This window comes from Sminthopsis crassicaudata, chromosome 2, assembly GCF_048593235.1.
Source record: "Sminthopsis crassicaudata isolate SCR6 chromosome 2, ASM4859323v1, whole genome shotgun sequence".
In the NCBI taxonomy this organism is placed as follows: domain Eukaryota; kingdom Metazoa; phylum Chordata; class Mammalia; order Dasyuromorphia; family Dasyuridae; genus Sminthopsis; species Sminthopsis crassicaudata.
This window is the reverse complement of record NC_133618.1, coordinates 473,276,667-473,301,620: the sequence shown is the minus strand read 5'-3', so window position 1 is coordinate 473,301,620 and position 24,954 is coordinate 473,276,667. Positions and strand designations below refer to the sequence as shown.

At 38.0% G+C, this 24,954-nt stretch overlaps 1 protein-coding gene across 1 annotated transcript in view; it reads left to right on the top strand.

Annotated features, from left to right (window-relative positions):
• CHST8 (carbohydrate sulfotransferase 8) overlaps positions 1-24,954 on the top strand; it is a 212,218-nt gene that overhangs the window by 127,329 nt on the left and 59,935 nt on the right. The gene's annotated exons all lie outside the window — the stretch shown is intronic.

The following is a 24,954-nucleotide window of genomic DNA, read 5'->3' as shown; positions in this document are numbered from 1 at the left end:
AACTAGACACAGTGTCCTTGTGGGGCCACAGGGAGAGGGGCATTTGCTCCTGCTGTGTCTTTCACTGCAGTAACTTTAGGCCTGACCCCATGGCTGCCTGTTCCTCTGGGATGTCACATATGGGACAAACCAGGAAGGCAGGGGCTGGAGTTGGGAAGCAGATGTGTCTGTGAATATCTTAATAGAATCCTTACTGGGACTTATTTTGAGCCCCTCAGGGGTATGTTTGCTGCATACATGCATGTATATGTTAGTGTGTCCATCTGGTGTTGGTGCTGTAATGACTACAGGAGGGTAGGTGGGGTGAAGGATGGAAGCCCATGGATGTGTCAGTTGCTAAGACAACCACAGAGAAACCAGAGGGGGTGGTCTGTGCGTGGGCGCTCTGTGTTGGGATTTAACCATGGGGTCCCGTGGTTAGGACAGCAGGTAATGGTGACAGGTTTGGACCATCCAGGGTAGGCAGGCAGCCAATTCCCAAAGCTGGGAAGGAGTTCTTCAGGTGTCCCAGAATGTCCCACTTTGTGTGAGGTAGCCTGTCTGCCCTAACTGCCTTAACAAAGATTCCAGGCTTCTCTTCCTTCTGCTCATACTGTCTAGATATAAGTTTCTACCCACTACTGATGATTGGCAAATTGTGTAAAGAGTAAAGGACAGCAGATGTATTCTATTGCGCCTGGTTTCGGATGGCTGAACTGAACCTGGTGAGGGACAAGGGCAGCCCTTAGCTAAGTGTGTAAGACTTCCTGGTCTCCCAGGGTGGATGTCTGCAGGTGATTCATTCCAGGATGGATGGTGTAGAAGGAAGTCTATTTCTGTGAAAGGCCTAAACTGACTCCCACCAGTCTCTGTCTCCTGAGAGAATATGTTTGCCTCGTATTTGAAGGAAGATCAAAAAATTCTTAGTCTGAATGATTGAGATCCGCAGAATCACCTCCTGTCTGTTTTCCTTGCTTTGCCGTTTTCTGCACACAGAGTGTCATTTATTCTTTATTACTACTCTGGCTCCCACGTCTAGCTTAGCCTTTAATATTCCAGTCAGTGGTTTGCGCTTTAATTCATACTACTTTGGTGCCTCCTTCCACCCCCTTCCAGGGCTCGGGGGTGGGGGGTGGTGGGGATGGGGGTGGTGGGGATGGGAGGGTGATGAAACAAAGGGGGAAACTGGCTGTCTTGGTTTGTCTGGGTATTTCATAAGCCTTCCCTGGGGGCCTTCAACCTCCTCCTCGGAAAGGAAAGGTTGGCAATAATGTCATTTCTCCCTTTTGCATACACATCGCCTGACTTTCAGCCCCTCTGTCTTTGTATTGGTGACTGTGGAATTAATTCCTGGCTCTTCTGTATGAGTGTGACTTCTCCTGAAGTTTATAAATATGAGAGGTGTCATGAAATTCATATCTGACCTAGCCCCAAGGAAAGCTGAATTCATCAGCACATTAGCAATTCAGGAAGGACTTGACATAGACAGGCTGTGTTTTTCCTTCTTTCCCCTCCCTTTTCTAGGGATGGTGATGGGGAGACTGGGAAAAACTAAGCCCCTTCAAGGGCTAATCCTTGCAAAATTTCTATAGGGAAGTAAAAGGCAATACCATGAAGACTGGTTCTGGAAATCTGCATGTAACCGTAAAGGAAAGATTCTTGAACTATGGATCACGAGTAGCTGTTCACACATGAGAAACATCAGAGGCCACAGAAGGTAGCAGGAGTGAGTGGTGGAGGGTCATGGCAGCTACTCTATAGACTTAAGGGAAAACCCTAAACAAGAATCATCTTAAGTTCCAGCTGCAAAGGAATAGCCATGGAGAGAGTGAGAGACTGATATGGAGGAGCAGGAACAGCTGTGGAGCTCCTGGGTACATATAGAGCTGGACAGGTCTGAGCTACTGCTTAAAGCTTGAGACTGGTCACCTGGGACAACAACAACAACAACAACAAAAAGTCCCAGGGGGTATTTTTCCTCTGTCCAATCAGAAATCCCTGGGGAATTCAGTATTTCTCCTCTGTCTAATCAGAAATCCCTGGGGAATTCAGTAGCTCTGGACAGGGTCCAGGAGAGGGAAATGACTTTCTCCCTGGTATGGTTTGCTTCAGCAAAGGTGAGTTTTGGTGTCAATACTTGGGTTCAAGTCTCAGCTTTACCATTTGCAAGTTGTGTGATTGAACCTTAAAGCCCTAGTTTTCTTATCTGTAAAATGCAGATGGTGTGGTGCAGTCCTTAGCATCAGGGAAGGCTGGGTACAAGTCTTGCCTCTGATACATTTTGGCTGTGTGATTCTGGCCAAGTAACTTATACTGTCAGTGCCCCAGATAGCTCTAACACTTTGAATTGCAGAGAAGGTCGTAGGTTAGATAGGAAGGGGAGTTATTTTCTCATTGAAAGTTCACTATTTCAGTGAGAGTACAAGTCTGAGCCTAAATCCAAATCTCATTTTAATAGGAATGGGGCAGCTAGATGGTTCAGTACATGGAGCCTCAGGAAGATCTGAGTTCAAATCTGACTTAAATACTTACTAATACTCCTGTAATTACTGTAATCCTGGGCAAGTCACTTTTTTGCCTCAGTTTGCTCATTTGTAAAGTGAACTAGAGAAGGAAATGGCAATCCTCCCTCTCCAATATTTCTCCCAAGGAAACCCCAAATGGGTCACAAAGAGTTAGACAAAGCTGAACAACGACAAAATGGGAATAACATTTGTATTACCTGTCTCAACTACTGTGAGGAAAACACTATAAAAATGTGAAATGGTAGTACTAGTACTGGGAACATCATTACTAGTTCATCTTTAAACTGTAACAAAAATTCAAAAAGGCCTGATATGCTTAGGATGGTAGATATGAAATTTATATATTTCCCATGCCCCTCAGCATGATGCAAATGGGGTGAGTTCCTCCCTTGCCTCATTCTTGCTGTAGTTCAAGTATTATTGTCCAGGAAACCTGTGGATTCTGATGCAGCAAAATGTTTGCTTATAACATTTCAGCATTTCGGAATGGACAGACCATATTAATCCTTGCAAGGCCCTGCAAGATGCTAAACAGATGCTGGTTGGTCCAAAGAGCAGAGGATTTAGAGATAAAAAGGAAACTACCCCTCCATTTAGTAAGGCTGGGACAGAGCTAATAGGGCCTCTTAGTTGCCTGGCTTGTTCCAGGAGGATCATGAGTCATTCTCTATGAAAATTTCTCATTATCATTAAATGGAGCTGACTTTCTAGGGACTCATGAATGGTTTATTGGAGACATGGATAATGGATTGCTGAATTTAAGAAATGTGGCAGTAGGAGGGTGATGAGGGAAAATGCTGACTCCTGCTGACGGAAAGAGTTTGGCCCAGTGATCCTCTCTGGATCCTACATGAGGTCTACAATAAACTCCTACAAGTTGGCAGATACCTATACCCAGAACTGAGCCCTTGTTGAGGCCAGGGTGAGAGTGGGATCTAGCCCCACTTGGTCTTCCTACTTCAGAAAATTTCTGAAATTGGTGGTGGCGCAGGTCACAAAAATCACATTTCTAAAAAGGAACTTAAAGGTCATTAAAGGTCATCCAGATACTTATATTTTATAGAAAAGAAAACTGTGACCCAGAAAAAAAATTAAAATGATTTGCCTTAAGTTTCAGAAGGAGTTGGGAATAGAACTGGGACTAGAATCTAGGTCTCTGAAATTCTAGCTCAATGCAAATTTTTCTCTATCATCCATACTACCTCTAATCCAGTTCTGAGTCTTAAGAATATTCTCTTTTTGGAAGCAGCTCAATACATTGTTAATTATCTGGTTTGTGTATGTATTCTTCAAAGTCTTAGTAATTAATTAATAACTCTTGGTTACCATGAGTCCAGAAGCACAATGATTCCTAGGGCCTTTGACTGGATCTTAGAGGATACACTAATTTAGGCCTGAAGAGGATGTAATTTAAGTTTTGTGCATCATTTATTTGAACTTATCTCACTCTCAGATTTTGGTGTCTTAACTGTGTTGCCCTGACAGTTACTGGCATTCACCTAACTGGTCTGCTTCCATGGGTGATGCTTCTGTTCCCAGTCAGCTTTTGGTCCTGAAGCATTTGCCTGGAGAACATGAACCCACATGATTGATTTCTCTTTGCCTCTAGGCTTCTTCTCTCAAATAAGGGGCAGCTTGGCCAGTGAGCCCTTTCCCTTTCTTCCTTGTCTGCCCACCATCTCTTTGAGAGAAGAACCATCCCATGAAACACAGGTTCTCTGGAAAAAATTCATAGAACTGAAAAAGAATGAGAGAGAGGAAGATAGAGACAGAGTCAGAGTGACAGACAGAGAGATAGACACAGACAGAAATGGAAACAGAGAGACAGACACAGGAAGAGAGAGATAGAGTCAGAGTGACAGACAGAGAGACAGACCGACAGGGACAAAGAGAGACAGCGGACAGACAGATGGAAACAGAAAAAGAGAGAAAAAAACACACAAACACAGAGAAAAAAGAGAGACAGAGATAGACAAAGAATGTTCTTTATGGTGAGCTTTGTTTGGTGGAGAATGAGGCAGGAGTTTCAGGTACAAGATAAGGACACTAACAATATTAAAGCACCTGCCATTGTAGATGAGAGAGATAACATTTAATAAAAGTTCATCAGATCCCAAAATACTTTAGGACAGGGCCTTAGCTGATAGAAACAAATCAATTATTCTTTTAGAAACCAAAGCAATGGTTTCAAAGAAAAAGTAATTTTTTCCTATAACTTTTCAGCTTCTGGTGAGTTGGGGAGGAGAAAGAATAGGAACCTCTCCTTCTAGGGAAGAAGTTCCTGTATCCCTTCACCCTTCTCTGGTTCTTATTATCCCAGAAAACTGAAGGTGAGGGGAAGGGGCTGGCACATTCAAGGAAGAGCTTAAATGGTCTCTGAAGTACTAAATAAGCCTGGAAATTGTGTAGGAGAATTCACAGATTGATTGGAAAAGGTGTCAAATGTACCACTGGCAGTGTGAAAAACGAAAATGTGAGAAAGAACAGACCTTCTGCCTCCAGCCAAGTGCCTTCCCCCAGCTCATCCCTTCCTTGCCTATCTTCCTTCCCCCTTCTCTTCGTCCCACTCCCTTTTTCCTCCTCCTTTCTCACACATATCCCCAGCTCACCTTTTGCCATGAGAGCCTTCTCTTTCTCCTGCTCCTCATATCTTGAAAAATTACCTTTCTGCATCCAACAAAGAAAGAACTCTTCCCTCCTTCCTCTGTCTTCCCCTCCCTCTCTCTGGCCGGCCAGCCAAAATGACAGCACTTACCTGTCATCAAAAACATCTGACCAACTCCAAATCTCACACCCAGCCAGACATTTATTGCTAGAATAAGGAGACACAATTCTGTTTAAAGAGGGACCTCACAAGCTGTTAGCAGAACGATGAAATCCTTACAAGACGACAACTCCCTGTGGAAAGGGGACATGTTTGGCAACAGCCCGTCAAACTCCACGCTTCATTAGTGCCTGAGACAGACTCACACACCAAGAGCCCAGAAACAAAACACACCTTCCTTCTTACAGCTTGGACAAAAATTGAAGAAGGAAGGATTTCTCTCATTTCTCTCCCTGGAGTCTGTCTCACTAAAGCTGATTGACTCTGAGGTTCGAACATGTGACCCCTCCCAGGGGAAATTATACATTACAGGAAGCATTTCCTCACCAAGGAAATGAAATTCTAATGGTGGAATTTCAGGCACTGATAGAATAGCCTTCAGGAGAAGCCTTTGCTCTGTTAGTACCCCAGGTTACCTAAGTTTGTTTGGCCAGGATTTTCATTGGTACCATGCATTTATATTAATTGATTAATATTGCTGTTATAATTATCAATAGAGTTTCTATACCATTTAAGGCTCATAGAAGCTTATAAAACACAAGCAAAAGGACAGGAGACACTAATACATTCGAAGTACCTGCCATTATAGATTAAAAAGATAACCATTTAATAAAATTCAATCAGACCCCAGGATACTTCAAGATGAATCCCCATTTGACAGAGACAAATCATATTAGTTTTTAGAAACCAAAACAATGATTTCAAAGAAAAAAAACACTAACCTTCCATTGTCTTCCACATAAATTGGGAGCAAAGATTGGATCACAGATCTGCCATCTATTCTTTGGGAATTTAGAAGTAAAATCAGGGCTGGTAAATATTTAACAAGCAGCTCTCCAAAAAGCTGGAGATACTTTAAAGTTTCATTTCCATTGTTAACATTTTCTCTATCATTTTCTTAAATCTGGAAATCAATAATATAACACATCCAAAAAAGGCCTTGATTTGTACAATTCTGAAGTGTATGTGTTTTCATTGAAAATTTAATAATCCATTATGTCTATTTAAGCTCCTAGTATCTTTCTAGAAACAGGCTTCTGCCTGGAAATGCTCCAGCCAACCAAATCAGAAGATGGACAGCATAGGGCCAAAACTCTATGGGAAGGACGAGAGATTCGGTGTAACCCAGACTATGTATACATGCCACATGATGGAGAGGATTAGCTTAGAAAATGAAGTTTTGTCTGAGCAGACATAGCCCTCGGAAACCAAAATCATTATATCGGGTTCTGGATCCAGTGTGGATACTGTAAGCAGTGTCAGTGGCCAGAATGGGAGGGAAGGAAGGAAGGAAGAAATGAAGGGAAGGAGGGAGGGAAGGAGACAAGGAGGGAGGGAGGGAGGAGAAAAAGAAGGGGAGAGGGAAGGACAGAGGAAGGGATAAAGAGAGGGAGGGAGGGAAGGAAGGAGGAAGAGACAGAGGTAGGAAAGAAGGAAGGGAGGAAGGGAGGGAGGGAAGGAAGGAGGAAGAGACAGAGGTAGGAAAGAAGGAAGGGAGGAAGGGAGGGAGGGAGGGAGAGAGGGAGGAAGGGAAGAAAGGAAGGAAGGGGGAAGAGAAGAAGAAAGGAAGGGAAAGAGAGAAGGAATGAAAGGAGAGAAGGGAAAACAACTGCAGTATCTCTGCTAATAAAACTCCAAATGCAACCACAGGAATTTGCCATGACTGAAATGACCCCCTAACAACAAAGTTACAACTCTGGACCCAAGACTTTAAGCTAGAGTAAATATTTGATTACAGCCACATTGAGAAAAAAGGGACATCATCCCGTTTGGTGACAGCCTCATTCTGTGAGTGGTATAGGAGACATATTATTGAACTCAGAATTGGGAAGACCTGAGTTCAAGTTCTCACTCAAAAACAGTTGATGGGATGTGGGAACCTGAGCAAGTCACTTAGCTTCTGTTTCCCTCAGTGTAAATGTAAAATGAGAATAATAGCACCTCTCTTACAGGTTTGTGGTGAAGATTGAATGATATATGGAAAGCATTTTGCAAGTCTTAAAGCCCTGTAGAGGTAATATTTTGTTGTTGTTGTTGTTGTTGTTAAGTGCTGGATCCACCCAGATCACCCCATCACTTCCACTACCCACTGCTATCTTTCCATCTGGTTCTTGTATTCATATGCTGTCCACCTAACTGGTTCCTGTAACTAATCATGAGGCCCCATTAGTACAGAGCTCCTGTGGTGGACATTCATACAGCTATACAGCTCTGAGCCCATGGCTGGTCACCAAAGTAGGCCCTGGTTCCCAGTTGAAGTTTCTGGTTCAGTCCTTTCAGCTTACTAGTATTAGCTGTCCTGTGGGTGGACTCCTCGGGGTCTCTCTCTTTTTCGGATAGAGGGGATCAGACCCTGGTATGATCAATGAGGCCCAGTCCTTTTCTATTCTCACGCCAGCTCCTGCCCTATCCTGATGCTTTGCTTGCGCTCATAATGACTCTGATCAGAGTTTAAAATAAATGAACATTGTGCAGCTGGGGAATTGTTGTCAAAAGAGATGGAATGGGTTTTTATCTAAGACTGAATTCCATGCTGCCTTGGGCTTCTGGCTCAGGGCCTAGAAATTCAGTGGCAAATTAACACAAAGTAGGTTCCCAACAGAGTTTGAGAGTGTTTTATGTCCTCAATCCTCCCTCCCGCCCCAACCTTCCCTTCCCCAACTAGGGAAACTAACACCTGTATCACCTGAACACAGATATAGGATTCCTGATCCCCTTCCTGGGGGCTTCTCCAAGCAGTTGGGTATCCAAAATTTTGTTTGAGCCTTAGTACAATGATGATAATGAAGACCAAGCAGGGATTCTCCCCCCAAAAAACTTTTTCCTTTTTTAACTTCTAAAAACTATTTTAAAATGTTTCAAGATTTAACATTTTATTTTTCTCTAAACATATAAAGATAGGGGGCAGCTAGGTGGCACAGTGGATAGAGCACCAGCCCTGAATTCAGAAGAACCCAAGTTCAAATCTGGTCTCAGACACTTAACACTTCCTAGCTGTGTGACCCTGGCCAAGTCACTGAGCCCCAGCCTCAGGGGGGGGGGGGGGGGGAAATCAGCTCAAAAAAAACATATAAAGATAGTTTTCAACATTCATTTTGTAAGATTTTGATTTCCACATTTTTCTCCCTCCCTCTTTTTCTTCCCCCTTCCTCAACACAGCAAGCAATTTTATATAGGTTTTACATGTGCAATCATGTTAAATATATTTCCTCATTAGTCATGTTGTGAAAGAAGAATCAAAACAAAAAAGAAAAACTATAAGAAAGAAAACATAAAGTGAAAATAGTATGAACAGATATTGAATGAAGTGAGCAGAACCAGAACATTATATACAATAACAACAACATTGTTGATAAATTTAGGTCTTCTCATCAGTGCAAAGATGCAAGACAATTCCACAGGACTCATGATAGAAAATGCCATCCATATCCAGAGAAAGAACTACGAAGTCTGAATACAGCACAAAAACACACTAGTTTTTTCTCTTTCTTGTATTTTTCCTTTAGTTCTGATTCTCCTTTTACAATATGACTAATGTGGACATATATTTAACATGATTGTTAATATATAACCTATATCAGATTGCATGACATTTTGGGGGGAAAGGAAAGAGAGAAATAATGGAGGTCAAAATCTTATAAATGTCAATATAATTGGAAAAAAATAAAATACTATTAAGTAAGTATGCAAGTGGGAGGGAAATATATTAAAAATAAAAAATGATCTCTCCAGTAAGGTCTTCAACTCGCTACTAAGTCAACCTCTTCCACTTTAAGACAGAGTAATTAATTGATACAGAGTATTCCTTTACATCAAATTGATTAGATCTTTCCCTTTCTAACCTAGTTTTCTTAGTTCACCCTGCCCAGGCAGGGTGAATCTATTCTCTCTTTTTGTGATAACATTTCAAATACCTAAAAAATTGCTATCATGTCATCCTTCCAAGTTTTTCCTTATTCAGGATAAGTTTACCCCATCTTCCTCCTCCCTTCCCCCCACCTCATCCCGGCCTTTATCTGACCAATCTTTTTATGATGGTCCTTTTGGTACTTGATTTGGGAGGCCAGATCTGGGCAGCATCAGAACTTTGTCTGAAATTCTGACCTTAGACCTTTACTTGAGATCAAGGAAAAGGAATATAAGGAATCTGATGGACACGGGAGGCCAGTAACAGGGTGACAAGAAAATATTATATGACTGGAAAGAAATGGATAGGTGGAACAGATGGCATGGAGGTAGAATTAACAAGATTTGTCAGTTGATTAGATAGGATTTGTAAAGGAGAGTGCAAAGTTGAAGATTCCACCTGTTCCTAAGGTTTGTTTTTGTTTTTGTTTTTTGCCTAGTACTAACATAATCCTTAAGTGTTATTTTCTAAGTTCCTATGGTGGTGTAATTTGCCCCACATGGGAGGTGAGGATTACCCTGGTCACAGGGTTTGACAATGATTGAGGTAACAGTAAGGGCCAATTGTTAAATTTTCAGTGTGAGCATTTATACTTCAGAAATAAGAAATTCTAAAAAAAAAAAATCAGGGTCTGGTTTATGGCTATGTCGATAAGGCTATCAAAAAATAGAAGAAAACATTAATATTGTGAGTTAAACCTAAAAGAATCTCATGCAAACATTTTGGTGGGAGGAGAGCTAGTTGTTAAATATTTACCAGGATACCACTATCTTGAGAATTCTCTATCACGTCATAGATACATATCCTCAAAAAGACAGCAGACTTCCTTATTGTCTGTGTCATGTCAGCAACTATTTGCCTTAGAGTCCTTCAAAGAATGAAATTATCAACTATCATTATTTGACTCTTCATCCTTTGACCATTACTGGGTGATCTTTTGACCAACAGTTCCTTATCATCATAATCATCATCACAATTATAATTATGCTAGCATCTATATAACATTTTAAGATTTAGAAAGCATTTAACAGATATTATTTTATCTTCACAATTACCCAGTAAGATAAGTGCTATTATTATCACTGTTTTACAGATAAAGACACTGAGGCAGACTGGAGTTTGGTGACTTGCCTAGGGACACAGAGCTAAGAAGTATCTGAGGCTAGATTTGAATTCAGATCTTTTTGACTCCACATCCATCCTTCTATCCACTCTACCACCGTCTGCCTGGGGATTCCCTCTGTTATGCTTTGAGACACAGAAACCACTTCCTTGTTACGTTGAATGGAATTGAGATGGACCCACTTCCTCTTCTTTAGGAAGAGCATCCTACTTGATATCTAGCTTTAAAATACTCAATGATTCTTTCTTTTTTTTAACCTTCCTTGTGTCACAGTCTTTCACCTTCCAACCTCTTAATACAGGTCAGAATTCCCCTCCTCTTTTTCAGTCTTTTTCTTGTTTCTTCCTTAAAACATTTGTACCATCTATTAAGGAATACTTCATTTCCTCTGATAGCTAGAAGAGCAGAGATATTACATTCCTTCATCCCTTTCATCATCTCCTCAAGGAAAGAAAACAACTTGCACTTTGGGCATGGCTGGTTGTTACTTGGTATTTTAAAATATATGATACATTCATCACATTAGATCCAGTTATCACACTTGTCTGTTTCTCTCTGAACCTCCTTTGTTCTGTTCTGTATACTTAAAAAAATACTTCATTAATGCTCTCAGCATTTTTTCCTACTTATCATAATTCCATTCTACCTCCTAAATTTCCTCTCCACCCAAAAAATGTCTATTTTTTTTCTTGTAATCAATAAATGTTGTTTGTCCTTCTTTTAGAAAGAGGACCATGACATCAGGAGGCAATGCCATGATTGCAAGGGAATTAAAGTTAAGTGAGGGAGGGCTGTGCAAAGTTACCAGTCTTACTCTCCTCCAGAATTATCTAATTCTAGTGGCCAGAAATAGATCAGGATGACTGGAGATAGCTCAAGATGCACTGGGAGACCTTGACCTTTTAACAGGTCTCAGTCTGACTGATATAGTTAAACAAAACAAATACACACATTGGACACTAAAAGTGTCTCATCCTTCACCTTTAGTCCATCATCTCTCTGTCTAGAGATAGGAAGCATTTTTTTATCTCTGGTCCTGAGGGGTTGTCCTTTGTCATTGCATTAAACAGAGTTCTTAGGCTTTTCAAAGTCTTTTTGTTTTTTGTTTTTTTTTTTGCAATGTTGCAATCGTACAAATAGTTCTGGTTCTTCTCACTTCAATATATATTAATTCATACAAGAGCTCCCAGGATTGTCTGAATCTATCCCTTAATTTCTTACAGCATAGTGACATTTCATTGTATTCATATACTATAATTGTTCAGTGATTTCTCCATTAACTGGCATTCCCTTAGATTAAAATTCTTTGCTATAATACAAAGTATAACTGTGAATACTTTTGTACATATTTTCCTTTCCTTTCTTTAACTCTTTGTAGTATGAGGAGAGTAGGCCAAAAAGCATATGTACAGTTTGGAGATTTGAAAAGGCTGAGGCCATCATTCTAAATTGTTTCCAGAATGATTGTATCCACAGCTCCAGCTCCAATGTATTCACATGCTTGTTCAAATATAACCTCAACAGTTGTGAATTTCTTTTTTTTTTTTTGCCAATCTAATGCATATGGACCTCAGTGTTGTTTTAATTTACATTTTTCTAATTAGAATCAATTTATTATATATCTTAGACATCAGACTTTAGACATCAATTCTTTATCAAAGAACTTCACTTAAAAGCTTTTTTCCAAATTAGCAAGTCTCCTCACTTAACTGCATTTTGTTTATACATAGTTATTTATAATATATATAATAATATATAATATAATAAATTAATTTTATATAATCAAAATTGTTCATTTTATCTTCTGTGATCTTCTCTAGTTTTGGTTTGGTCAAGAACTCTCTGTATCCTTTGTTTGGAAAGATATCTCGTTGGCTGCTCCTTTAATTTGTTTATAATATAACCTTTTGTATCTAGGTTAGTTGTCTATTTGAAGCTCATCATGGAATTTCTTACCATTTTTTCTTGAGATAAGAACATGTAATCTGCTCAGTTGCCTCTAATTAGCAGTCAGAACATTCCTGCCACACAGTAACTCAGACAAAAGAAATAAACAGAAATCTAATTGTTAGATTATATTTTAGGATTATAGTGTGATATATAGTGCATGTGGCAAAACTGATTTACTGTGACTTATGCTAAGTAGTACAACAGAAATACTAATTGGATTTATATTTTTCAATACTAGCAATCAAACTTTATTAATCAAATGTGTGCAAACATTAATTTATATTATTTGACAGTACAAACATTAACCCCACTAGAAATAACTCATCAACCTGATTTCCTTGGGCTTTCCAGTAAGCATGTCTCCTACTTATATTTAAACTATAAGATTCCCTCTCTGTTCAGCCATGTATCTCCCTCCCAAAGGTGGTTGCTTGGCAAGTTGGAAAATATTAGTCAGTCAGTCAGCACCGCCCTTAAATGAACATGTTTGAGTCTCAGGTATATAGAATGCAAGAGAAAAGATTAGGCTAAAGACTGAGGGTCTTCAGTTGGGTTTCTAATAGTTCTAGCTCTGAGTATTAGCTGGTTATGCTTAAGTTTGAAATGAAGATTTTTTTATACTTAATAGAATTTTAATTTTTTTCAATTACATATAAAGATAGTTTTTGACATTCAGTTTTGTAAGATTTTGAGTTTAAAATTTTTCTCTTTCCCTTCCTTATTTTCTTCCCCCCTTCTCAAGACAGCAATCTAAGTTATACATATATAATCATGTTAAACATATTTCCACATTAGTCATGTTGTGAAAGAATTAGAACAAAAAAGAAAAACTGAAAAACAAAAAACAAAAAAAGTGAAAATAATATGCTTTGATCTGCATTCAGACTCTACTTTAATTTCTCTGATTTATAGATAGCATTTTCCATCATGTGTCTTTTGGAATTGTCTTGGATCATTGTCTCACTGAGAAGAGCTAAGTCTATCAGAGTTGATCATTGCACAGTGTTGCTGTACAATGTTCTCTGACTGGAGATTGATTACCTAAATTTATGATGAAAGTAAGCTACCCATAAAAATTATTATCATTAGCAAGTGTTATTAAGTTTTGTTTTGTTTCATTTTACTATATTTGAAGGGCACACATCAGTGGTTATTTACCACATTTGGGACACACATGTATCATTGCCAAACTTTATACCATTCAAATTTTTATCTTACCCTAGAAAAACAACTTACATAACAATTACTCAGTCACAAAATGGAATCTTAAAACAAAATAGATTAGGTTTAAAAAATAGATTCAGTTATGTTAAGAAATGTTAAAAGCTTGCCCTTGGTTGCACAGGTAATAAGTGGCAAAGCTAGGATTTTGCCTTAGCTTTCTTTCCAGACTAGTGATTTTTTCCACTATCCCATATTACTACCCATCTTGTTTCTCCTTGAGTCTTATTTCTATAGATACCCCTCTGCTCCCCGGATTGGTTGCTTCCATTTTTCTCTCTCAAACTGGGGATTTTTGAGAGGAAGACTTTATCTCTTCCCACAGACCAGGGACTTTCCAAGGACAGGATCTAAGAAAATTCCCTTGAATTAGGAGAAACTTAGGAGCAGACACTGTTTACCTCCTTAGCTTTAGACTTCTCTAAAGGCAAAACCACATCCCCAAATGATACTTAGTACAAAGCTGGTATTTTTAAAATATTTGATGGTAGACTAATTCACACATCAGAACATAAGCAGGTGTATACATGAGATCTGCCTGACATTGCCTGCTATGTTCATTAATCTAAGCCTGTATTGTGATTACACAGTAAGTTAAGATCTTCCCAGAAACCTTCTCTTTTTCCTGAGACAAATCCAGCTACTTTGTCCCAATGAGAGACCAGGGCACAGAAGATTGTCATGATGTATTTCTTCACTTTACTTCAGTGACCTGTAAGAATGTTTATACTTTTACTTTAAGTTTCATCATTCATAATTATGCTACCTCTATGTTATTGAACTCTCAGATTCTCTCTGATCATTATTTCCTGCCCTTATATCTATCTTTCTATCCTACTACTCCTAAACATTATCTCACAGCATCACCGTATCATTACAACCTCCATTGGCCCCATGTTCTCTCCTTAATTGTTCTGAGTTAACCAATTAACCCACAGTTAACCAACTCAGTGTTACATTCTTCTCTGTTTTTGACTCTTTTGTCCTCTATTTCCTATATCTTTCACGAGATGTTAATCTTCAACTCTGAATCATTCCTGCCATTTTCTATCTTTTCTTCTCTGAGTTCTTAAATGCTGCTGAAAAAGTAATACCACCGATAATCTGGACTCTTACTGCTACAAATCAATTCTTTTGTCCTTTCTTGTTTTAATCTTTAGTTTACCCCTGGCAGTTGTTCCCATGAAGCCATTAACACCCTCTATCAACAGTTATCTTCTTCTAATTTACTAAAAACATTGAAGTCATCTATTATGACCCTCCACTTTATATTATGGAAACCCCCCCATGTCTTTCCTCATTCTTTCCATCTTTACTGCTGTCTCTAAAAAAGAGGTAGCCTTTCTTAGTAATTCCTGTATTTATGCTATGAATCCTATATCCTCCCATCTTTTCTAGTAACTTGACCTATCAATCACTCCCATTCTCTATACCTTCAGCCTTTCTCTACTGGCTCCTTCCCAAATGTTTACAAAAATGCTCATGTCAATTCTACTTTTAACTTGTCCCACCATGGGACATGTACTATTAGGAGATCAAAAATAGAAGAAAATGGTCTAATATATTCCAAAATATTCATAGTAACACATTATGTGGTATCAAAAAACTGAAAACAAAGTGTGTACTTAATGATTGGGGAGTATGCTAGACAAATTGTGGTATATGAATGCAATGGAATAGTATTATGCAGTCAAAAATTACAGTTATGAAGAATTCAAGAAATGCAAGATCCATAGGAATTGACAGAATTAGAATCAAAAGAACAATATGTATAATATCTAAAACAGTATACATGAAAAAATCACTCAAGGAAAGCCATGCTCTGGGTTACCAAAGCAGCACTGATGGGCCCAAAGACCATATGAGGAAACATCTCCCTCCCCAGACAGAGAATGTAGGATCTGCAAAGGCAGAAAGTTACATGCCTGGCCAGACATACTAATCATGTCTGTTGTTTTTATTTATTGCAAGGGAGGATTCAATTCCATGATTGGGAATAAGAGATATACTTGGAAATGACAATGAAGCTAATGTAGAAGGCAACTTATTTTCTTAAAGCAAAATAAGAACTTTCCTTAATCTGCTGCCTTCAGAATGAGAAGGGACCTTAGCAGCTCTCTAACCCAACCCATCCAGCAAACGGTCCTTCAGTAGCTTCTGCTGGGAGCTCTCTAGTGAAAGGGAACTTTACTTCTTCCTCAGGTAGCTCATGCCATATTTGGAGAACTGAAATTGTTAAGAAGTTTGTTTCTGGCATTCGGCTTAAACTTGTTTTTCAGAAACTTCTATCCCCAGTAGACTCAGTTCTGGCATTTGGGGCCACCCAGAACAGTGGACAACTGTTTCAGTCAACAACCATTTGTTAAGCTTATCACGAATAGGTTTGGAATGAGTTTACTCTTCCACATACCAGCACTTGAGTCCTTGAAGACACTCTCATGCTCACAGTCCTTCCTTTTCTTTTCCACCAGTCAGCCAAATCAGTAAGCACTTAGTAAGCATCTATGTTGTGTCAGGGACTGTGCTAAGCTCCAGGGATACAAAGAAAAGCAAGAGACAGCCCTTGCCCTCAGAGAGCTCACAATCTCATTCCATTTGGCTAGCTCCACTTCCTTCAACCAGGGCCCATAGGGAATGGATTCAATAGCTTTCACCACCCTGGTTGCCCTCCCCTAGACATTCTCTACTTTGTCAATGTCCTTATGTGCTGCCCCCAGATAAAAGTTTTATTCTAGAAATGTTCTGACCAGGTCAAAGTACAGTGGGACTTTCAACCTCATTACTTTTACAGACTCACCCTTTTAGAGTAGCCAAAAAATTCCAGTTGCTTTTTTTGTTATTACTGTTAACATATTGCACTATTGACTCATGTTGAGTTTGTAGTCCAGTAAAACCCTCACATATTTTCCAGATAAGCCTCTATCTAAATCTTTGTTCTCTGTTTTACTTGTATATTCATTTTTATGAATGTAAACTGTAGAATTTTTTACATTTATTAGTATTAAATTTCCTCTCATGAGATTCCCTCCAGTGTTCTAGTCTGTCAAGATATTTTTGGATTCAGAATCCATCATCCAACTAGCTTTGTGTCATTCAAAAGTTTGCTAAGCACATTCTACCCATGCCTTTATGCAAATAATCAACAAAAATGTTTAGGATTGAGCAGATTCTTCAAGCACATTGTTGGATACCTCCTTCCAAGTTCACAAGGTACCATTCATATCTACTTTTAGGGTTCAGTCATTCAACAAATGCAAAAGTCATTAACCATACTATCAACCTACATTTCTCTATCTTTCCCTTAAATGTAAGAGATACTTTGTCAGATATTTTGCTAAAAAATTAGGTAAATTATACACATTTTTTTCATGACCTACAAGTATTGTAGCCTTGACAAAATTAGGAAATAAGGCTCATCTGATGTTTAAATTCACATTTCCTTTTTCTAAAGGTTCAATAACAATCTCTTCAATAACATCCTAAAATATTCCCAGTAATTGAAATAAAGTTAACAGGCCTATAGCTTGCAAGTTCTATTATTGTCTTCTCTTTCTCTCCCTAACCCTGTCTTTATCCCTCTCTTCCTCTTTTTCTGGAATTAAGGATATTTGCCATTATCCCATCTTGCAGGTTCGACCATTCTCTAAGATTTCTTAAATATCACTGACAGTGGTTCAGCAGTCACACCCATCAGTTCTTTTAGTACTCGAGAATGTAGTTCACCTGCGTCAGGTATCTTGAACTCATCAAGAAAAGCTATGTGTCTGTTATATCTATTTATTTATTTTGAGTATGAACTCCCTCTGAGCCATTTTTTGTTTTGTTCTTTCCAGTCTAAAGGTCATCTCCATGGTAGAGAAAACAGCAGCAAAGCAAAAAGCTTCTCTGGGTTGCCAATTATTATCATCTCATCCACTTCAAGAAACTATTTCTTCCCTTCTGGAATCCTAATTTTTCTTCCAATTTGATGATTTCTTAATTTCCAAATCCCTATGACTTTTCTTAATTCCCATCCTTCTTGAGCTCTTTTCAACATTTGACACTGTTGACCATTTCCCTCTCCAGGATATTTTCTCCTTTATGAGTTTTTATGATACTGCCCCTTACTCCTTACCCCTAATATCAAATGTCACCCCTTCCCCCAGATAACCTCAATAATGGAGCATTGTGAGTTCCCAGATCATTTAAGTAAGGGATATCCATGTGGAAAACTGCAGGGTCCTGCTTGTGAAAGAAAACATTCTGTATTCTCCTACTACATAAGCAAGAGCAGCTTTTTCCAGTTGGTTGTATAGCTGGCATGGGTTGCATATTTCAAACTACCAGACTGTGACAGTACAGGAGTGAAGGCCCTGTTGATCCAATGGAGCATGGACCTCCATTTTGCAAGCCCCATTACACCTTTTATCTGTCTTATGTGATTTCTATATTCCTATATAAGTACATGTTGTCTCTTCTATTAGAAGTTCCTTGAAGGTAAGGACTCTTTTGCTTTTGTCATTGTATCCATAGCACCTCCCATAGTGCTTGGGACACAGTAAGTATTTAACAAATGCTTATTAAAAAAAAAAAAACCCACCTTTTTTTGCTGTTATTATTTGCTGTTATAATAGTTAAAACTATTCTTAGTTTTCTCACCAACCTTAGTTCATTCTATTCTTATGGGTCCATTACTTCACATTAATTTATTTCCCTTTTCTGTACATATATTTTAAAATTTTATTTCTATCCTTTCTTTTTACATTGCTGGCATTTCCCAGTGAATCCCTCTTCTTCTTCTCCTTCTATTTCTTATGAAGAATGAATGCCAAAAAAAAGGTTCAGTTGTTTTCTTTGTGACCCCTTTTGGGGTCTTAATCTTGGCAAAGATATTGAAAAAAGTGGAGCTATGCTCATTTTATAGGTAAGAAAATGGAGGCAAATAGCATTAAGTGATTTGCCAAGGTTCACAGAGCTGGTAAGTGTCTAAGTCTGAATTTGAACTCAAATCTTTTATCCACTGCACCACCTAGAAAATCCTTAAGTGTCTGATAAAAGCCTAGAAAGATTTATGTGAACTGATGCTGAGTGAAAACAAGCAGAACCAAGTGGACATTGCACATAGTAACAGAAGTTTATGTGATGATCAACTATGATAGACTTGACTCTTCTCAAAAATGTGTTGATTCAGGGAAGTTCTGTAAGTTTGGAACAGAAAATGACATCTGCACCCAGAGAGAAACTGAATATGGATCATGACATAGTATTTTCACCTTTCTTTTTGTTATTATTGTTTATTTGTTTTTCTTTCTCATAGTTTTTCCCCTTTTAATCTGATTTTTTTATCCAACATGACAAATATGGAAATATTTTAAAAGAATAGAACATATTTAACCTATATCAAATTACTTTCTGTCTTGGGGAGGGGGGAGGTAAGGGAGGGAGAGAGAAAATTTTGGAACACAGAATCTTACAAAAAACAATGTTGAAAACTATCTTTACATGTATTTAGAAAAATAAAATATTATTGAAAATTTAAAAATGAAGTGTCTGATATCATAGGTAGTATACTAAACTATTAGCCCCCCTAAATCTTGCCAAAAAAAAGGTGCCTTTCCCTAAAAACCACCTTTAAAGCCTTTGTCATTATAACTATGTAGCAACCAGTCTTGTTTTCCTATTGTTGCTCTTTTTCATTCACCTTGATGTAATCATTACCTATTGTTTTCTTGGCTCTTCAAAATTCACTATGTTCTTACAAGTTCATACAAGTCTTCCCATGCTTCCCTGTATTCATCATGTTGACTATTTATACACTAATACTCCATTATCTCTACACTCCATAACCTGTTTAGCCTCCAATTGATGAGCACTTACTGTGTTTCCATTTCTTTGCCACTACCAAAAGTGCTGCTACAAATGCTTTGGAATATGTGGGACTTTTATTTTATTACTGACTTTCTTGGGGTTACATGATATAATCATATTCATAATACATTAGTATATGCCTGTCTTTTTACAACTCCCTCTATTATTGACTATTACTGTCTCTTACAGCAGTTAATTGCTGGATTACTGGACTCAGAATCAGGAAGATCTGAGTTCAAATTCACCCTCAGATGTTTTCTAGCTATGTGACCCTAAGCAAGTCACATAACCTTTGCCTCTGTTTAATTAAACTGTAAAATGGAAGTAATAATAGCATTTTTATTACAGCAGTCTTTGGAGGGTAGAATAAGTTGATTTTGTACAATTCTTAGAGCACAGTGCCTGATATTAAATGCTTAGTAGGCATTTAATGAAAGCTTATTCCTTTCCTTCTTTTTTCATCTTTGCCAACCTCCTGGGTGTGCGGTGAAACTTCAAAGATTCTTTGCTTTGATTTAGAGTTCCTCTTATTATTATAATCTTGGAGCATTATTTCATACGGTTGTTAATGATTTGCAATTCTTTTTTGAAAACTTATTTCATCTCTTTTAACCTTCTCTAATGGGGAATGGCCTTCTATCAAATTTTCTAGTTAGTTGCTTCTATATGGTTATTGAACTCTGCCTCAGTTCCTTCATCTGTAAAATGAACATAATAATAGAACCTACTACCCAGAGTTTTGAGGATAAAATGAGGTAATATTTGTAAAATGCTTTCCAACCCTAAGCGCCATATAAATGCTAGTTATTATTACTATCATCATCACACACAAGGTTTTCCCTCCCTTTTAATCTTAATTGCATTAGTTTTTTGGTGCAAAATTTTTCAACTTTCTATCACCAAAATTACCTATTCATCTTTGCTCATTACTTCAGTCCCTTTTTTTGATTAAGGATTCATTCCCTGGCCATAGCTGTAAAATGTACCTGATTTGATTCTCTTCTAACCTTTAATCTCATAACCTTTACTTTTCAAGTCACATGTTCATTTTGAGTTTATTATAATACATGGCATAAAATATTGATTTAAGACTAATTTCTGCCAAGGCTGCTTTCCAATTTCTCAAAAACTCTAATCAAATATAGAATTCCTACCCCAGGTAATTTATGTATTAGGATTTATTGAACACTGGGTTATTATGTTCAATTATTTCTAATTCTTCTTTTTGTAATCTGTTCTATTAATCTACTTTTTAATTTTTTTATTCAGTACAGAACAGTTTTATGATAACTATTTTATAATATAATTTGAGGTATAGAAATGCTATTCTTCTTTTATTATTACTTTTCTCCAATGTTTTCCTTTTTATGTTCAATATTTTCTTCCTCCAAATGAATTTTATTATATTTATGTATCTTTTAAAAATCTAATTTTGTTGGTGAAGTTCTCTTTGTAGCCATATCAGTGTCTTCAGACAATTCCCTCTCTCAAATTTATTCTCACCTTCCTCTGAAAAGTTCCTCTCAAGAAGTCATTCTATATCTCTCCTCCCTTTTATTGACAAACAACCTAAAAGAATCATCTACCCTTGCTATTTCTTTTTTGCCAATTTCTTACATCTCAGCACTATGTAATCTGGATTTGTTCCCATCACTCACTCTACAGAAATTGCTCAATCCCAGATTGTAAATAATATCTTAACTGCTAAGTCTAATTTGTTTTGATGGTCCACCTCCTCCTTGGCCTGCCTATAGCTTTTAACACTGTTGACCGATCATTCTTCCTGGACATTTCCTTTTCCATCGTTATCCATGACATTCCTTTCTCCTATTTTTCCATCGTTATCCATGACATTCCTTTCCTATTTTTCCTCCTCTGTATCTGACTGTTCTTATTTATTTTTCTTTGTTGGATCATATCTTTCCATTCAATGAACATGTATGTTCCTTAAAACCCTCTTCTCTTTTCTTTTTGTACTCTCTCCTTTAACGATTCCATCATCTTCTATGCATTTAAGTATCTCATTGAAAATTACTCTAAAATCTACATATGCCTGGGTTTTTCTCTTTCTTGAACTTTAAACTTGCTTTTGCAATTATCTGGATCTCAAATTTAATGTGTCCGAAACTTGCCCAAAATATTTATCTTCTTTATTTTCTCCTTTAGTCTTCCTCCCCTTCAAAGTATCCTATTTCTATAAGGGCTCCATCATCTTTCCTGTCACCCAGGTTTATGAGCTCCTTGACATTCTTGATTTTTTTCTTCTTTCACTCAGCAAGTCCAAATCAGTTCCTAGGTGTTAACTGAAAGTTAATAATTGCTGTATTCTGAATAAGGATTGTTTCATATTTTTGCATTTGTATTCCCAATATCTAGCAGATAGTAGATACTTAATAAGTAATGGTTGATTAAGGAATGGCTGAATAAATTATGGGATGTGATTGTTATGGAATATTATTGTTCTATGGGAAATGATGAGCAGAATGTTCTCAGAAAAAAAACCTGGAAAGTCCTTCATGAACTCAAGCAAAGTGAAATGTACTGTACATAGAGTTTATGTTCTGGAATGACCAGATATAAATGACTTTACTCTTCTCAGCAGTATAACGATCTATGACTACTCTGAAGGACTTAGGATGAAAAATCCTATCCATACCCAGAGAAGAAACTAATTATATCTTAATACAGATTGAAAATTCCCTCTCTGTCTCTCTGTCTCTCTCTCTCTGTGTCTCTCTCTCTGTCTCTCTCTGTCTCTCTCTGTCTCTGTCTCTGTCTCTGTCTCTCTCTCTCTCTCTCTGTCTCTGTCTCTCTCTCTCTCTCTCTCTCTCTCTCTCTCTCTCTCTCTCTCTCTCACACACACACACACACACAATTTTTCTTTTGGCTTTTGTTGTTGTTGTTGTTGCCAAGGCAATTAGGGTTAAATGACTTGCCCAGGGTCACACAGCCAAGGAAGTGTTAAGTGTCTGAAGTCATATTTGAACTCAGGTCCTCCTGACTTCAGGGCTGGTGCTGTATCCACTGTGGCACCTAGCTGCCCCCAGCTTTTTATTTTTCAAAATACATGCAAATATAATTTTCAACATTCATCCTTGCAAAACCTTAGTCCAAATTTTTCTCTTTCCCTTACCATTTACCCTTTTCCTAGACAGCAAGTAATCAAATATAGATTTTACATGTATAGTTCTAAACATATTTCCACATTTATCATGCTATACAAGAAAAATAAAATCAAAAGGGGAAAATGTTTGTCTCTTTAAAACTTTATTTTTCTTGAGGGTTTTTTAAAATCTCTTTTTAAGATCTTTTTTTCACAACATGATATTTATAGAAATGTTTTGCATAACTTCATATTGATTTCTTAATGGGTGTTGGGAATGGAGATACAGGGAGAGAATCTGGAACTCAAAAATTTGAAATACAAATGTAAAAATTGTTTTAAATGTAACTGGGGGAAATAGTAAATATATTTTATTAATTTTATAATTATAATTTTTTGACAGTAAATATGCATGGGTAATTTTTTTACAACATTATCCCTTGTATTCATTTTTCCAAATTTTCCCCTCCCTCCCTTTACTCCCTCCCTTAGATGACAGGCAATCCCATACATATTAAATGTGTTACAGTATACCTAGATACAATATATGTGTGCAAATCCAATTTTCTTGTTGCACGGTAAGAATTGGATTCCGAAGGTATAAGTAGAAAGATAATAGAGCAAACAGTTTACACTCAATTCCCAGTGTTCCTTCATTGGGTATAGCTGTTTCTGTCCATCATAAATAAATATTTTTAAATAAAAAAAATAAAGTTCTACAACTTGCTTCTCACCAAGGAAAAAAAAGAAAGAAAGAAATGATGATGAACAGGTTGATTTCAGAAGAGTCTGGAAAGATTTACATGAACTGATTCTGAGTGAAATAAGCAGAACCAGGGAGAACATTATGCTCAGTAAAACCAAGATTATGTGATGATCAGCTATGACAGATTTAGCTCTTATCAGTAATAAAAGATCCAAGACAACTCCAGTAGACTTGGGATGGAAAATGCCATCTGCATCCAGAGAAAGAACTATGGAGAGTGAAAATGTATCGAAGCATACTATTTTCACTTTCTGTTTTTTTCTTTCTCTTGTTTTTTTTCCCTTTTATTTTGATTTTTCTTTCACAACAAGACTAATGTGGAAATATATTTAAAATGATAGTACATGTATAACCTATACCAAATTGTTTGATGTTTTGGGGAGGGGGAGATATAAGGGAAGGAGAGAAAAATATTTAGAACTCAAAATCTTACAAAAAGAATTTGGAAAACTATATATATATAATTGGGAAAAATAAAATACTATTAAGTAAGAACATTTGTTGTTTGATTAGAGCAATGCTGCTTCATTACTAAAAAGTCTTTGTGTCTCAGGCTTCACTAACATAGTGCCTTACCTATAGCAGGTGCCTTATTCAGTTTTCTGAATTAGTCATCATGTTTCAGCATCACCTGTTCAGAGGACCATAGATCTCAAACTGGAAGAGAACTTAGAGGTCGTCTGACTCTATTGTCCCATTTTGCAGACCAGGAAACTAAGACCCAGAGGGATTATGATTTACCCCAAGGTGAAGCAAATGGGAGATCTTCAATTTTGAATCCAGAGGCTATGACTGCAGTGCTTTTTAGAAGACGGCTTATTTCCCGGGTTGGGTGCCAGATGTGGGGCACTTGCTGTTCAGGACACTCCTATCTTGGCTATGACCACACAGTTAATGAATTGAGGAGAAGATTCAGGGAAGCAGAGGGCTGGCTTTTTAAAACCCAGGGACAAGCAGCTGCTCAGCACACAGAGAAGGAATTGTCCTCCAATTAAGGAACCTGCTTCCAGTTGAGAGACCAGCTAGAGTTTGGCTCACTGTGTAATGAAGTCTGAGCCTGAAGGAACAGAGCCAGGACGCTCTCACTCTTTCTCCACCCCAGGGAGGCCGAGAACAGGTGCCCGAAGACCATGAGGAGCGTTCCTCGGGGTAATTGTACCCCCGCCGTGTCTGGCTTTTTGTGCTGGGGGCTCCTCCTTCGCCTGCTGTGACCCCCACGCCGCCCTCACCTCACCCCTTCCCCTGATGCGGGGGAACCCTTGAGGCTGTGATCCTAGAGATCCGGTTCCCTGGCATTGCCACTGCCAAATGATCACAGTTTTCATAATCACAAGAGGGAAAAAGCCATAGCTGAGAAAATAGATATGTGACTTCAGACCCACACAGGGAACATCTTGACATTTAAATCCAATTACCCTTTTCCTCATTCCTGATGAGAATATGATATCAACCAGGAAACATTCTGCTAGATAAATAGAGCTTATTCCCGGTTCACTCAAACTTTTTAGAGTTGAGTTTGTGTGGTTTCTTCATTCTCTGAACACGAGTCATCTCTGTGGTGAGAAGGGTCACCAGAGAATCCTTGTCCAGTTTGGCCAACGACCAAACATTCTTCTTAGGATACTTAAGCACCTGAGGGTCCCGTCTTTAGAGGTGGCTAATGATACAATGGAGGGCTGAAAGATCTGAGCTCAGAATCTGGCCTCAGA